Source organism: Penaeus monodon, chromosome 11 (genome assembly GCF_015228065.2).
Source record: "Penaeus monodon isolate SGIC_2016 chromosome 11, NSTDA_Pmon_1, whole genome shotgun sequence".
Classification (NCBI taxonomy): domain Eukaryota; kingdom Metazoa; phylum Arthropoda; class Malacostraca; order Decapoda; family Penaeidae; genus Penaeus; species Penaeus monodon.
Genome location: NC_051396.1, coordinates 19,753,992 through 19,768,432, shown reverse-complemented (window position 1 = coordinate 19,768,432; position 14,441 = coordinate 19,753,992).

The following is a 14,441-nucleotide window of genomic DNA, read 5'->3' as shown; positions in this document are numbered from 1 at the left end:
TTACCTGTTTACGGGGTTTTTGGGAAAATTTAAAAAAAATATCTTACGAAACGGAAAATTTTTAAAAATAAAAACATTAATATTTGCTAAGATAAAATTATTGCATAAACATTTGCTACTTAAATTCCTAACATGTATGAATATTGTCAAAACCCTCCCCTTTCATTTTTCGTGTATATGGTGGAGAAAAGTAACACGTTTTTGGTTTGAGAATGTTGAATCTTTAAAACTCATTGCGACCGTTAATGGTTCTTGACATCCCTCCAAAGTGTTTCCTTTTTTCTTTAAACGACCCACACGTCTTTCCCCTTTCTATCTCGTTAATAAACTTCTGTTTTTCGGGGGATGGTGTGGTCACCCAAACTCCCAAGTTTATCTCAAACTCTAATGTTTTTTTTTGGGGTACCCCCCACTCCTATGCGGGTTTAAGTCGGGTTTTGGGAAAAACGAACATCACGGGGTGAGCGGCAGCTTTTTTCCCCTTCATCAGCTCGCTCTTTCCCCACTAAACAATCGCGGCACCCAAACATGTTACCCTTTTTTCGTGTTGACATCTGTGAAACCAATCTTGAACCTCTTCACTAGGGATGTGAGGGTTTTAAGATCTTTTTGTTTACGGGGCACTCAAGGCGGAATATATCCAATAGAATGGTTTCCGTAAGATCTTAGTCATCAAAATGGCAAGAGGGCATGTAACTCGCGTGAGTCGGCTGCCAGAAAAAGACCCCAAAATGCGTCTTTTTGCCATGTGCAAAGCCCCATCTTTTCAGTTTTTCGAACCTTTGAAATTATTTATCTTCCCCGGGTATTTATAAGGGTGCTGAAAAATCTCTTTTGTTTGCTTTGGTCTCTTTTTTTCCCAATTCTGCCCAATCCCCCAAAATTGTTTCCAAAGGGGGATTGGGAATTCCAACAGCCAGAACCTTTTAGTGAGTTTAAATTAAGATTTTCCCACAGACTCCCTTATTCTCCTCCTAGGATTGGTCTCCTCAAAGGGAGTTGAAAAACTATCTGGTATAGATCCTGGACCCTTTTTAGTCTTGTATATTAAATCAGGTTAGTAGTTTGGGTTTTAGGTAAAAAAAGGGGGGTTTCTCCACCTCAGCAACAAGGGGCTCCACAGGGGAAAAATCTGAAAATCCCCTGTACGGGGTTCTGAAGTTTATTTTAACGAGTTCAACACCGGAGAAAAGTGGGGAAATTTGCAGTGATAGCTTACATCCATAGTTAAGCTTACTACGAATAAGCGCTCGGTAAAGCCGCAGAAGTGTTGTGCGGTCTGCACCCAAGATAGATGTGAAAGAACCCGCAAAATATTAAGCACTTTTGTATCCTTCACTTTTAACTGTTTGATGTGAGGCACCCATGTAAGTCTTGGGGTCAAAATTAGACCCAAGTACTTCATCTCCTGGACAATTGCAGTGGGTTTGCTCCTAAATAGAGGGAAGGATGGAACTTTCCTTGTTTGTGAAAATGTACAGCCATGGTCTTGCTTGGAGAAAATTTGAACCCATGGTATGTTGCCCACTCTTCTTCTTTCTTTTAACGGTAGGTTCATGTCTGAGCCGCCGTGGTCACAGCATGATACTTAATTGTAGTTTTTCATGTTGTAATGCTCTTGGGTGAGTACGTGGTAGGGCCCCCCATTTCCCTTTCCACGGAGAGTGCCGGTGGTTACCTTTTTTTTTTTTTTTAGGTAATCATTCTCTCTTTTTACCCGGGGCTTGGGGCCCAGCACTGACTTTTAGGCTGGTTTGGCCACCCAGTGGCTGGGTAGGCAATCGAGGTGAAGTTCCTTGCCCAAGGGAACAACGCGCCGGCCGGTGACTCGAACCGTCGAACTCAGATTGCCGTCGTGGCAGTCTTGAGTCCGACGCTCTAACCATTCGGCCACCGCGGCCTTAGCGATCATGGGCTTCCATGATTTTTTCTTGGCAATTTAGAGCGGTGGTTTTTGCCATTGCCTTCCGCCCGGTGTTTTTATCGAGTCACCATCTCTATTTACCCGGCACTGACTTGGCGGGGCTTTGGCCACCCAGTGGCTAGGCAGGCAATCGAGGTGAAGTTCCTTGCCCAAGGGAAACAACGCGCCGGCCACTGTACAACCTGATTTATTGCAGTCTGCATGTGTCCTTGTACATCCTGTAAGATTCCACCTGAGCAGTAGTGTAAAGTCATCCACATACAGATTATATGAGACAGCACTTAGAACAACCTTTATGATGTCATTTATAGCAATGGCAAACAGGGTCACGCTTAAGACACTCCCGTGTGGGACCCCTTCCAGCTGATCTTCCAGATTAGAGAAATGGTTTCCCACCCGAACTCTAAACTTCCTGTTCGCAATGAAGCTTTGTATGAAGGTAGGTAATGCTCCTCTTAAAGCAATGTCATACAATTTCAGGAGTATGCCATGCTTCCAAGTAATATCATAAGCCTTTTCAAGGTCAAAGAAGACTGCTAACATGTGACGTCGCTGTGTGAAGGAATTCTGTACAGCAATTTCCATCCTCATAAATGCATCTATGGTCGATCTCAATTTTCTAAACCCATATTGATATGGGGTCAGCACGTTTTCCTTTTCTAGCAGGCATGTCAACCTGAAGTTTACTATTTTCTCCATCAACAGATGCAGCTAGTGAGAGAAATTGGTCTGTAATATCCTGGTGTGGAAGTATCCATGCCAGGTTTAGGAACAGGAATGATTAGAGCCTCTTTTCATGTGGATGGCACTGTGCCTTCCCTATAGATCCTATAGAATAGGTCCAACAAGAACTTCTGGGAGCTCTCTGGTGAGATAGCATTTGGTATGGAATATCGTCCCTTCCTGGGGCAGTCTTATGGCAGAGCTGCAAAGCAGAGTCCATCTCCTTGCGCAAAAATGGCAAGTTGTATAGAGGTTCAGCTGCAGTCCTACTGAAAAACGACACTGGGTGTCCGTTCTTGTTCAGCTCGAAGAGTGGAGAATAGGGCAGTCTAAGATCTCTGCCATGGATTTATCTAACTCATTTTTTTGTCTGTGATGATTATGCCATCTATCTTCAAAGCAGGTGGTGACATGGATGTGCTCTTTCCAGCGATCTTACGCTTACGCTGATCCATACCCCTGGTAAGGTGGTCCCAGAGTTACTCGAGGAGACATACTGTCTCCACGACGTCCGTCTAGCCTCCTTTAGCACTCGCCGGGCCTTGGCTCGATTCTTTTTGTAATGGATCAAGGTTACATTCAACTGGGCGGCGTTTAACTGCTAATTGAAGCTTATCTTGCTCCGACAGCTTGTGGCTTTCATCAGGACCACAAGTACTGGAGCGTTCGACAGGTACCGCCCGCTACTTTTTCGAGGAAAAGATGCGTCGCTGCGAAGGTGGAATTCGTGTGATGAGGAGTATACATCTCGACACATAGAAGAATCAATTGACAGATGCTTGCAATAACGGCAGTGATCTAAAAAAGATTTTCATTCCGCATGTTCAAGTCGCCATCTCTGACTCCATCGGCCTGGAATACCAATGAACTCCTCCAACAAGTATTGGAAACAGTGGTCACTCATGTAAGGTCTCCATGACTTAAGGGAAACTGACTAGAATCAGGTGACACCAATTGACAGGCTATACTGAGAAGAATGTCCAAGTTTGAATTGGAAATGTGTGGGAGTGTCATGCTTCAGTAAAACTGCATATGACTTTTTAAGAACAAGACTCCAAGGCCCTCCTTCCTCGAGGTTGCACAAAATGTTCCCCAGAGGTGCTGATACGACCATTGAAATCTCCCAAGAGTTAGAACTGGATGTGGCAATGCTAGTGGAACTCCAAATCTCTTGTTGAGCTTATGTGGAGAAAGGTTAGATGGATTGCAAACAGTTTGTAAGGTCTTGTCAAAGCTATCTCACAGCCTTCACCTAGGGTTGTCTGCAAAGTGAAGGTGCAGGGGAAGGGGAATATCGATGTACCAATGTACTGTATCCTCCATGAGGTCCATGTCAAGGTCATAATGGCTGAATCGGAATCCTCTCAGGGAAATCGGATTCGTAGGGCGTATTTGAAGGGTTGTACCTGGGAACTAGTTCCCCAGGCTTCTTTGGACAGGCTCATGATTTCTTTGCCTGGGCAAAAGACAGATCTAAGCATTTGCTCAGGGGGCCATTCGGGCTAGAAAAATAGGCCTCTGTGGACGTTGATTCAACTGGAACACGCCCCTTGACGGCTTCAAAGACCCCACTATGAGAGGAGAGTTTTTGAACAGGCTCAGGATTCCGGTATGCCTGGGGAAGGACACTACCTTGAGCCTTTGCTCAGGGGCAGTGGGGCAGTGGACGCTGTCAACGTTGAGGCCTATGGAGCCTTAAACTGTGGTTCAACGACTCCCTGGGAGGAGTCTCCCTCAATAGAACTGCACGCCTACTCCGTTTCTGTGGAAACAACTCACCAGAGGGCACGTTTTCCAGCAATTGAGGATGAGGTTTAAAGTAGTGGCCCTTAAGGTTGGTGTGTGAAGAAAATAGTGGTAGGGCAATGGTTGGCGGGACGGAGGATGGGACTAGAACTGAAGCAAAGGACACCTGGCTGTGCAAACAGCACACGGGCACGTCGCTTTGCATCTGGAAAATCTAACGCAAAACAATATTAATCACGGCAGTTGCGGAACCTAGGCCCTACCCCTGAACAGTGCCCTTGCCTGACCTAGCACATATTTAACCAGCCAATTGACTTGTCGGGCCTTGGTCAAACCACCCGTCTAACTGATAGAGAACCAACGAAGTGTGTGGCAAGCTGCAGTTGCAGCGTGCAGCATGTTCAACCTCCAGGACTCCCTGTCAATAGTAAAGAACAGGACGCAACCACGGTAAACACACGTGGAGAGTTTCCATGGTCCAAGATAGAATGAACCAGTGATGGGGACCATCCCTATCTTCCCTCACCGGTGGACCCCGCCAGTAGGGTAGCCTCTGGTTTCGGATCACCAGATCATTGGGAATTCAAGCCCCCCACCCGCGGCAGGCGGCTTGGGGATAGATAGCCGAGACAGATCGAATAGTTCGATTAGGAGAGTGGTATGTGTGCATATATATATTCATAAATTTATAGTTGGTTTTGGATTTTTTTCTTCTTTCAAGGATTTTAATTCCATTAAATGATATAATAGTATCAATAATAAATGGTTGAAGTCTGATACAAATGGTAAGAATAATAGGAGCTAACACAGCGATTTCAAAAAGAACTAGTAGTCAAAACAGAACGTTTCAAAGCACTGCCCATAATAACAATTAACACCTATCATAAACAATGGTAAATGAACAAGATAAGGAAAAAAACACTCAAAACAACTGTTTGTGGCCGTAGTTCACATAATGTTAATTGTGTTAAGGATTTTTTTTTTGTTTTTTTTTTTTTGTTTTTTTTTTTTTTTTTTGTTGAGGATTAATAGATTGCAAAGAAAAATCCCTAAATATAATCAGAAGACAGTTGATAAGAAATATTATGATTAGGTAAAATGTTTAAATGCAATTATTAAGTAATAATAATACGGTAGATGTAAACTATAGGTTGATCATATGCCCTACACAGTTATCAAAACAATGAAATGTGTCCTGTCAAGGCTTTGGGGTCTCAAATTACTTTGTGAGGTCCATGGAGCTAATCTGAAAATTAGACGTCGAGTGTAACGCATTTATCTCCACCACCGTAATACATGTAATTACCTCTCACATATCATAATTGGAATCTTTCCTGAAGTGATCGTTGGCCGTAGTAGACCATTACAATATATGACTTGTAAGTACTGGAATGGGGACTATAATAAATATCATATTGTCACACCGAGTAGGAAAGGTTGGGAACCGCTACTGATATAGGCATAAGGTGCAGGACTGAAAAAGGAGGGTGAAAAAAATGCAAACACCAATCATGTTTTCGAATAAATGCTAATTTTTAAACTTCATTAATCCTAGTAAGTCCTTGAGGGCATCGAACGTTTTTCAGGCAAACGGTTCGTGCGTTGAACAAAAAACACACTCTCGCGTCTCTCCTTCTCTCTCTCTATCTCCTTCTCTCCCTCTCTCTCTCTCTCTCTCTCTCTCCTCTCTCTCTCTCTCTCTTCTCTCTCTCTCTCGCTCGGCTCGCTCGCTCGCACTCATCACTCACTCTCTTATTCTCTCACTCTATTTCTCTATCTATCTATAGCTTGGTATTCTTAAAGGCATCCAAAAACATTATCATCACCAATACGTTCATATGTTATACATTTACCTTATGTATAATAGCTTTACAATATGAGCTTTAAGGATACGGGAATTCCAGCCTTGGATGACACAAGAACAAGAGAGAGCTTCCGACCCATATATTGAGATCAAAAATCAATTAACGTTTTCTCTCGATGTAACGGAATTGATTTTTGGCACAGGACTGATCTTCATTAAAAGGGAGAATCGCTTTGTAGAATACTTTTCGACATGGCGTAGTTAATCCCTAATGCCATAAAAACAAAATGCATTCCTCATTGTGTACACTCCCATGAAGCTGTCGGAATTAGACTAATGAGGGGAATGACGACACATTTGCCTTTATATCTGGACCTGTGGATAAACTGAAAAATAATCGGAAAATACGTGATACTGATTACATTACCAGCGTGGTGAGGACCTTCACGATTTCACGAAACGAAGGAACGTGTAAAATAGCTAAAATGTGAGTTGCAGTATATCTCGTTATCTCACGAATGAAGATTGCTTAACTTAAATTATCGCATTACCATTCATACCGGCCTTATTCTGCCTATTTTTTTAATCGGCGCTATTATTTCCACATTACGCAGAGCCTACAAGTACGCTAAGACTGGCCATTAGTCCTTTCAGATTAATCTCGAAATAAATCGGTTTCCTTTATTACACCATTAGAGTTAGAAGAAAAGGAACGTTTACGATAAATGATAACGAAACGTTAGAGATGCCCCATTCCCTCGTTTTAGGAAAAGCAGGTCTCTGCCACTGCTGTATAAACATCGTACGGGAAGATACGGTGCCTTACATATAGATGGATAATGAATGAATGAGTAACCACACACACACACACACAAACAACACACACACAACACACACACACACCCACACACACACACAAAACACACACCACACCACACTGTAGGAGCCCTTACAGAGAGATTGATAGATGGCGAGCTTAGGGGTAAGGTAGCCCACCAAGGACACTTTAATGAAGAGTAATCATCGAGATATGGCTGCTAATTAGGAACGAGGTGGGCTCCTCGCTCCCGCAGACGAATATGCCGGTAACGTTGTAAACTGATTTAAGTATGGGAAAATCATGTGTTGATGTGACAACGATGTCTTCTCAGAACATGGAAGTGTTACAGAAATGCATAGCTCTTCGGAAGCGGGATAAACAACACAACAGTGGAATGCAGTATGACAAGAAACAGATGGTAATAAGGTAAAGCAATGATAATGTGTTATCTGTTCATATGTATATGTATATGTTTGCAAGATACGAATTGCACACCCTTGTGATTTAAAAAAATACTATCTGGATATGAATATCTAGGAACGCTAGGGTCACCACACACACATGATTATTATTTTATTGTAACTGTAAAAAAAGGGTAGTGGACTAACATTTCTATACTTCAATTCTAAGGGTTTAGACAATATCAGTATTATATCCGTAAAGATACGATTCCATGCCGAGTATATAAATAGCACGGCTTCATTTCACAAAACTCCATTACATGATCATAACCTTAAGTAAATAAATTTATGTGTATGGCAGTAAAGAATGCTTAGAATGTGCAAGAAAAAATACTGCAGTTTTTACTGAAAAAATGGGTGCAAGTACCTAAAAAAGAAAAAAGAAAGAAAGATAAACTACATAGTAGGGCTACGGTGTCTATTCCCAAAGTCTGCCTAAGTTCTTTGCCAATATGAGAGCATAATGTTTATCGTTTGAAATGCTCTGAGGGTCTAGGCTGAAAAACAAATGAATGCACAAAGAAACATGCATTGCATTAATATGTAACACTATAGAGTAACGACGGTAATGATCACGAGATCTATATAAAGATTCACCAAAACAAGCTCCTTATTCTAGAGCCTGTTTAAGACTAGAAAGACAGCATCCTCCTCCTCATAGAAAATAAAAATAATTTGAAATATCTCAATGAAACGTTACTAATAAAATATCACGCAAATAACCGGGAAAGAAAAAAAGATCTAATCAGGATTATCAAAATCAGCCTTTCCTGAAAAGACAAGATATTTGAAATGCAAATAATAGAGAAATAGGGAACAGATTATTTAACGTATCGTCATATTATTCAAAAAGTTGCTGTTGTTGGCGCTAGTAGGCTATTATGTAATTGGTATTTTGTGAGAATTTATATTTTAAAGAAATAGGAAATAAAAATCTTGGATAAACATGTAAAAATATTATTATTACGAGTTGGCGACATTCCCGACTAGCTTGGTTGCGTTATTGCTACATGAAAACATTTTACTGTAACGAAACTCCCCTTATTAATTTGTATTTTCCTTGGTTCTGTTCTCATTCGGGACCTGTATAATATTATATATATTATCTATATATCCTCTCTATATATATATAATTGTATATTTACTTATTTATTTTAATCTATGTTTTATGGTAGAAAACCCACAATGCAAAAACTCAATAACGCTAGTTTTGCGTTGTGGGTTTTCTACCATATTATCAACACGGAAGAGTGTTTTAACAGTCATTATGGTTAGTCATTTTTTGCGCTCACCCTTGTTCCCCTTTAAAGGATGATAGCCTTTACAATATAATGTATTATATAAATATTTTATATATATACTATATATATACTATGTGTATATATATATATATATATATATATAATATATATATTATATATATATATACTATATATATATATAATATATTATTATATATATATATATATTATATATAGTATATATATATATATAATATATATATATATATATATATATTATTATATATATATGTGTGTGTGTGTGTGTGTGTGTGTGTGTGTGTGTGTGTGTGTGTGTGTGTGTGTCTGTGTCGCTCTGTGTGTGTGTATATGAGTTTATCTACATATATATATATATATATATATATATATATATATATATATATATATATATATATATATATATATATATATATAGATATATATGTAAACATACATACATACATATAAATATATATATATATATATATATATATATATATATATATATATATATATATATATATATATATATATATATATAACGGAAGCACAGCCACAGATTATTGAATCGTAAAATTCATGCATGCTCACATATGTGTGTGTGTGTGTGTGGTGCGTGCTTACACACGCAAAAAATAGGTAAAGCTTTTATTCCATAAACTTTCAGCATAAATTCACATATTAGAGAAGTAGTTGCAACAGCTCAGCCTTTGAAACGGCAGTTGGAGGAACGGTTTGTGTAAATTCGTTGTGTGGAATTTTGAACTCTGTCGTTAACAACAATATACAACTTTTGGCCGAGTGAAATGTCAGCATCCAGTAAAAGTCATTTGGTATATTTCTTGGTGAATGTTACATTTGTCCTTTGATAGTTTATTACGAACCGTTTCCGAGGCAACTCACTCTTGCTGTATTTTTAAAACAGAATTGTGCTTCGTTTAAATTTTTGCCGATGGTTTCCCGAAGTCTTTTTGGAAAGTTTGAAACCGCTGCTTTTAAGGGAGAATGCAAAGAAATGTTTCAAAAGGATTTAGTACAACTAAATGCATTTACTTAGGCAAGGGGAGTAGCTTTATTTTATGTATATAATGCGCTGTAATGACGATTTTTTTCCCAGAACAGTGGTCCCGCTATGGATATTACCGTAGATTTTAAAAAATTTTCCCCACGTCGGGTTTTTCCATTGTAAAACAAAGAAAGTTTTAAAGATATGTAAATAAATTTGTGAAAATAAGCATCAGGGAAAAAAAAGTAGCAAAAGGACAAAGTAACATGAAAAATCCCAACGAAGGTAAAATAAAATAATTTGACAGACAAAAAATAAAATGCATAATGATGATATCGTAAATAAAAAAATTAAACCCGCATTGGCACCCAAACAAATTTCAAGCTTTTATTGATAAATTATATTGGAAAAAGGGAAACAGAAGAAGAGAGGAAAAAAAAAAGGAAACGAAATGGTGAAAAGGGGGAAAAAAAAAGAAGAGATATACATGATAAAACAAGGAAAAAAGAGAAAGGGGAAAAACACACAGCAAAATAACAGTGTAAGTTTTTGGGGGTGAAATCTATTATCTATCTATCTACTATCTATCATCTATCTATCTATCATATATATATGTATATATATATATATATAATATATATATAAAATTATATATATTTTATTATTATATTTATATATATGCATATATAGATAGATAGATAGATAGAAAGATAGATTTATATATATACACACACATATTTACACACACACACACACACACACAACCACAAACCACACCAAAACACACACAACACCACAACACACCCACCACCACACACACACACACACACACCACAATCAGCACATACGTATTATAATATATATTATATAATTTATTTTATATATATATATATATATATATATAATATTATATTTCATATTGTACACGACACACACACACACACATACGCACCACACCACACAACACACAACAAAATTTTTAAAAATATAATAATAATAATATATATATATATAAAATATATATAATTTTATATATATAATAAAACACATATATATATATATATAATATAAATATATATATTATATATATATATATTTTATATTATAAACAACCACACAATACCACACACAACACACACACCACAAAATATATATATATATAATTATATATTATATATATAATATATATATAATATATATTATATTTATTAAATTTATGTGTGTTGTATATACATACATAAATTAATTATATTTTTATATATATATTATATATATAAATATATATAATATATATATATATATTTGTTTTGGGGTGTGTGGTGTGTTTGTGTGTGTGTGTTTTGGTGTTTGTGTGAGTGTGTGTGTGTGTGTGTGTGTGGTGTGTGTGTGTGGTGTGTGTGTGTGGTGTGGGTTTTTTGTGTGTGGTGTGTGTGTGTGCTCTTTTTAAATACCGAGGCCATAAAAAATGCAGCCAAAAGATATCGTAATTAACCTCCCATTTTTTTACCCGCTTTTTTTGTTTTTTTTTCCTATCTTTTCTCTTTCTTTTTTTGTATCGGGTTGGTTTTGGTTTCCATATTCTGCTTGGCTTCTCTGCTAATTGTCTCTTGAATTCGCCGAGGTTGGGCGCCATTGGATAATATATTGGCCTATAAAATCTGTTAATGGTCTGGCTATTCAAAATTCTGCCCTTTGTACCGGATTGTTTTGGACGGTCGTTAGGGTTTTGTAGATTGTAATGCACGCACGCAGATGATAGTGTAGGGTTTCGTGCGTGTGGTGGGTTGTTGGGGGTGTGGGTGGGTGGTGTGTGTGTGTGTGTGTGTGTGTGTGTGTGTGTGTGTGTGTGTGTGTGTGTGTGTGGCCGGAGAAATTGGAGTAATGGCATTTATAAATCTTAACAAAATGTAGCCAGTATATCGATGTTATTGTTATCACAACCCACATCTCCCTCCCCCCTTTACGTTCACTAGCGGGAGTCTTGAACGGACTTCGATTTGATACGTTCCGAACGTGAGGTTCAAAAAAGGGACAGAGGGGGGGAAGTCCGGGATCATTGACAGCTGTTTTCCCAAAACAGTTTAATGTCCAATCATGAGCTGTGTAGGGCGCAGGAAGCGTCGATTGGGCCACAGTATATGGCCACTTGGAAGCCTGATGTGATAATCACGAGATTTGCCAATACCCATGACAGTGCCAACCTTATCCCAACGCTTGGATGTGGGATCCTGGAGTCGCACATGCGCCCCAACTGTTAACTTGGAAAGTGAGTGGGCGCGAGTGTCATAGCGGGTCTTCACGTCCTTGGCTCGTACTGCAGCACGACGGTCGCAGTCTTCAGCCTTGGTCTGCCACTCCTTCATGAAAGCACTAGAATGGGCAGGCACACAGGAGCGAAGGGGCATACCAAACAGAACTTGAGCAGGAGAACGACCAGTGAAATTTGGGGCGTTATGCAATTCCAGTAAGCCTCTGTCGAACTCCTCACAGTCAATATTCCCGTTGGTGCTGTCTTCATGATCAGATACTTGACTTTCTTCACAGCAGCCTCTGCATGCCCATTGGACTGTGGGTAATGGGGACTTGACATGACATGACGCACTCCCCATCGCTGAAGAAAGGTTGCAAATTCTCGGCTGAAGAACTGGCGTCCACCGTCGGTGCGCAGGCGAACTGGGACACCAAGATCACGGAACATGTGCCGAAAGAATCTAATCGTTGAAGCACTTGTTGTATTATTTCCACACGGGATGACAACAGGCCATCCAGAAAGTCGGTCAGCATACACCAAGAAGTGTTTTCCAGCAACACTTAAAAGTCAGCTGATACAGACATGAATGGTCTTGTGGGTTTGTCTTCTAACAGCAGCGGTTCCTGTTGCTGGCTAAGCTGTAGGCGCTGGCATGGCTCACAGGCACGAACAGTATTCACTATGTCTGCATTAATGCCTGGCCAAAAGACTGTCTGTTGTGCACGACGCTTTGTAGCTTCCACACCGGAGTGGCAATCATGCAGGCGAGCGAGGGTGCTACGGCGTAAAGAAGCAGGGACAACCACTCTAAGTCCATACAGCACCAAGTCACCATCGTTGTACAACTCATTGCAAATTTTCCAGTACGGACGCAGGGTACTTGGCAGGTTGTAGCGGTCATTGGGGAATCCTGACTTTACATGATGAAGCAATTCTTCATATGAGGCATCCTTAGATGCAGCCATACGCAATTCTTCCATGAAGAGATCCTCTTGCTCGTCTATAGCGTCTGATGCTTGAACATACTTGACAGCATGCAAAGCCGCAATCTTGACAGAAGTGTCCATCTCAGTATTGAAGGTACCATCTTCCACTGTTGGGTGACTCACAGGTGACCGGGAGAGGGCATCAGGAATGCACAACTCCTTACCTGCACGCCACATTGCAGTAAAAATGTAGGGTGCGATTTTATCCTTCATGCGCTGGAGGCGAGGATTTTCAATAGCATCCAGAGAATAATGGTTCAAAATAGGAACCAATGGACGGTGATCTGTCATCAAACTGAAGTGCTGAAGTCCACGAAGATAGAACTTGCATTTGCTGATAGCCCAAACGACAGCTTGCATTTCCAATTCGATGGTCGCATACCGTGTTTCTGTGTCCGTCAAGAAACGAGATCCACATTGCACCATCTTGTATCTTCCAGCACTGTGGTCCTGCAGCAACACATAGCCGAGGCCATAGAGTCTAGTGGCGTCGGTCTGCAGAATGGTAGGAAGAGCTGGATCAAACGTCGCGAGTATGGGTGGCTTTGACAAAGCTTGTTTAGTGTCAATAAAAGCTTTGGTGTGGTCCGCTGTCCAAGTAAAAGCTCTTCTTGGACTCATCAGTGGGCGGAGTGGCGCTGCAGTGGTCGAAATCTTGGGTGTAAACTCAGCCAGTCGATTTACCAAGCTCATAAATGACCGAAGATCTGTTAAGTTCGCAGGGGTAGGAAACTCTGTGATGGCACTCACCTTCTCTGGGTCTGCTTCAATACCATATCTTGATAGTTTGTACCCACAGAAGCTGGCCTCAGATGCAGCCACAATGAACTTCTCTGCATTAAGTGTTATCCCGTGCTGACGACACCTTGACAGGACTTCATTTACACGTTGAAGGTGTGAGATGTAGTTCTCATCATGTAGGAGAATGTCATCCACAACTTTGATGCAGTTCGTTACTCCCTGAAGTGCCCTGTCACCTCGGAGACAAAAGGCGTCTCCTGTTGCAGCAAAACCCATGGGGCCACGACAATACCTGAAACGTCCATAAGGAGTGATAAATGTAGTCAGGTGTTGATCGTCCTCATGCAGGGGTAGTTGCCAATAACCACAAAGAGCATCCACAGTTGTGAAGAATTTTGACCGTGGACTAATACTTCTGATGGCTGTAAATGGCGTCGGAGAAGGGTGGGCAGGGCGAGAGACTTGCCTGTTGAGTTTTGACAGGTCAGTTTTAATACGAACACCACCATTCACTTTTGGGACAACAACCATTGGATGACACCAATCTGATGGTTCATCCTCTACTGGCTTCAAGATGCCTTGGGTCACTAATGACTCAAGCTCCTTCTTCGTTGGTTCCTGAAAAGCCAAAGGAATCATTCTTGGGGTGTGAATCGCGAAAGGCGTCACATTATCCCGCAGATGAATTCTCATGGGTGGGCCAATCATCGTCTTGAG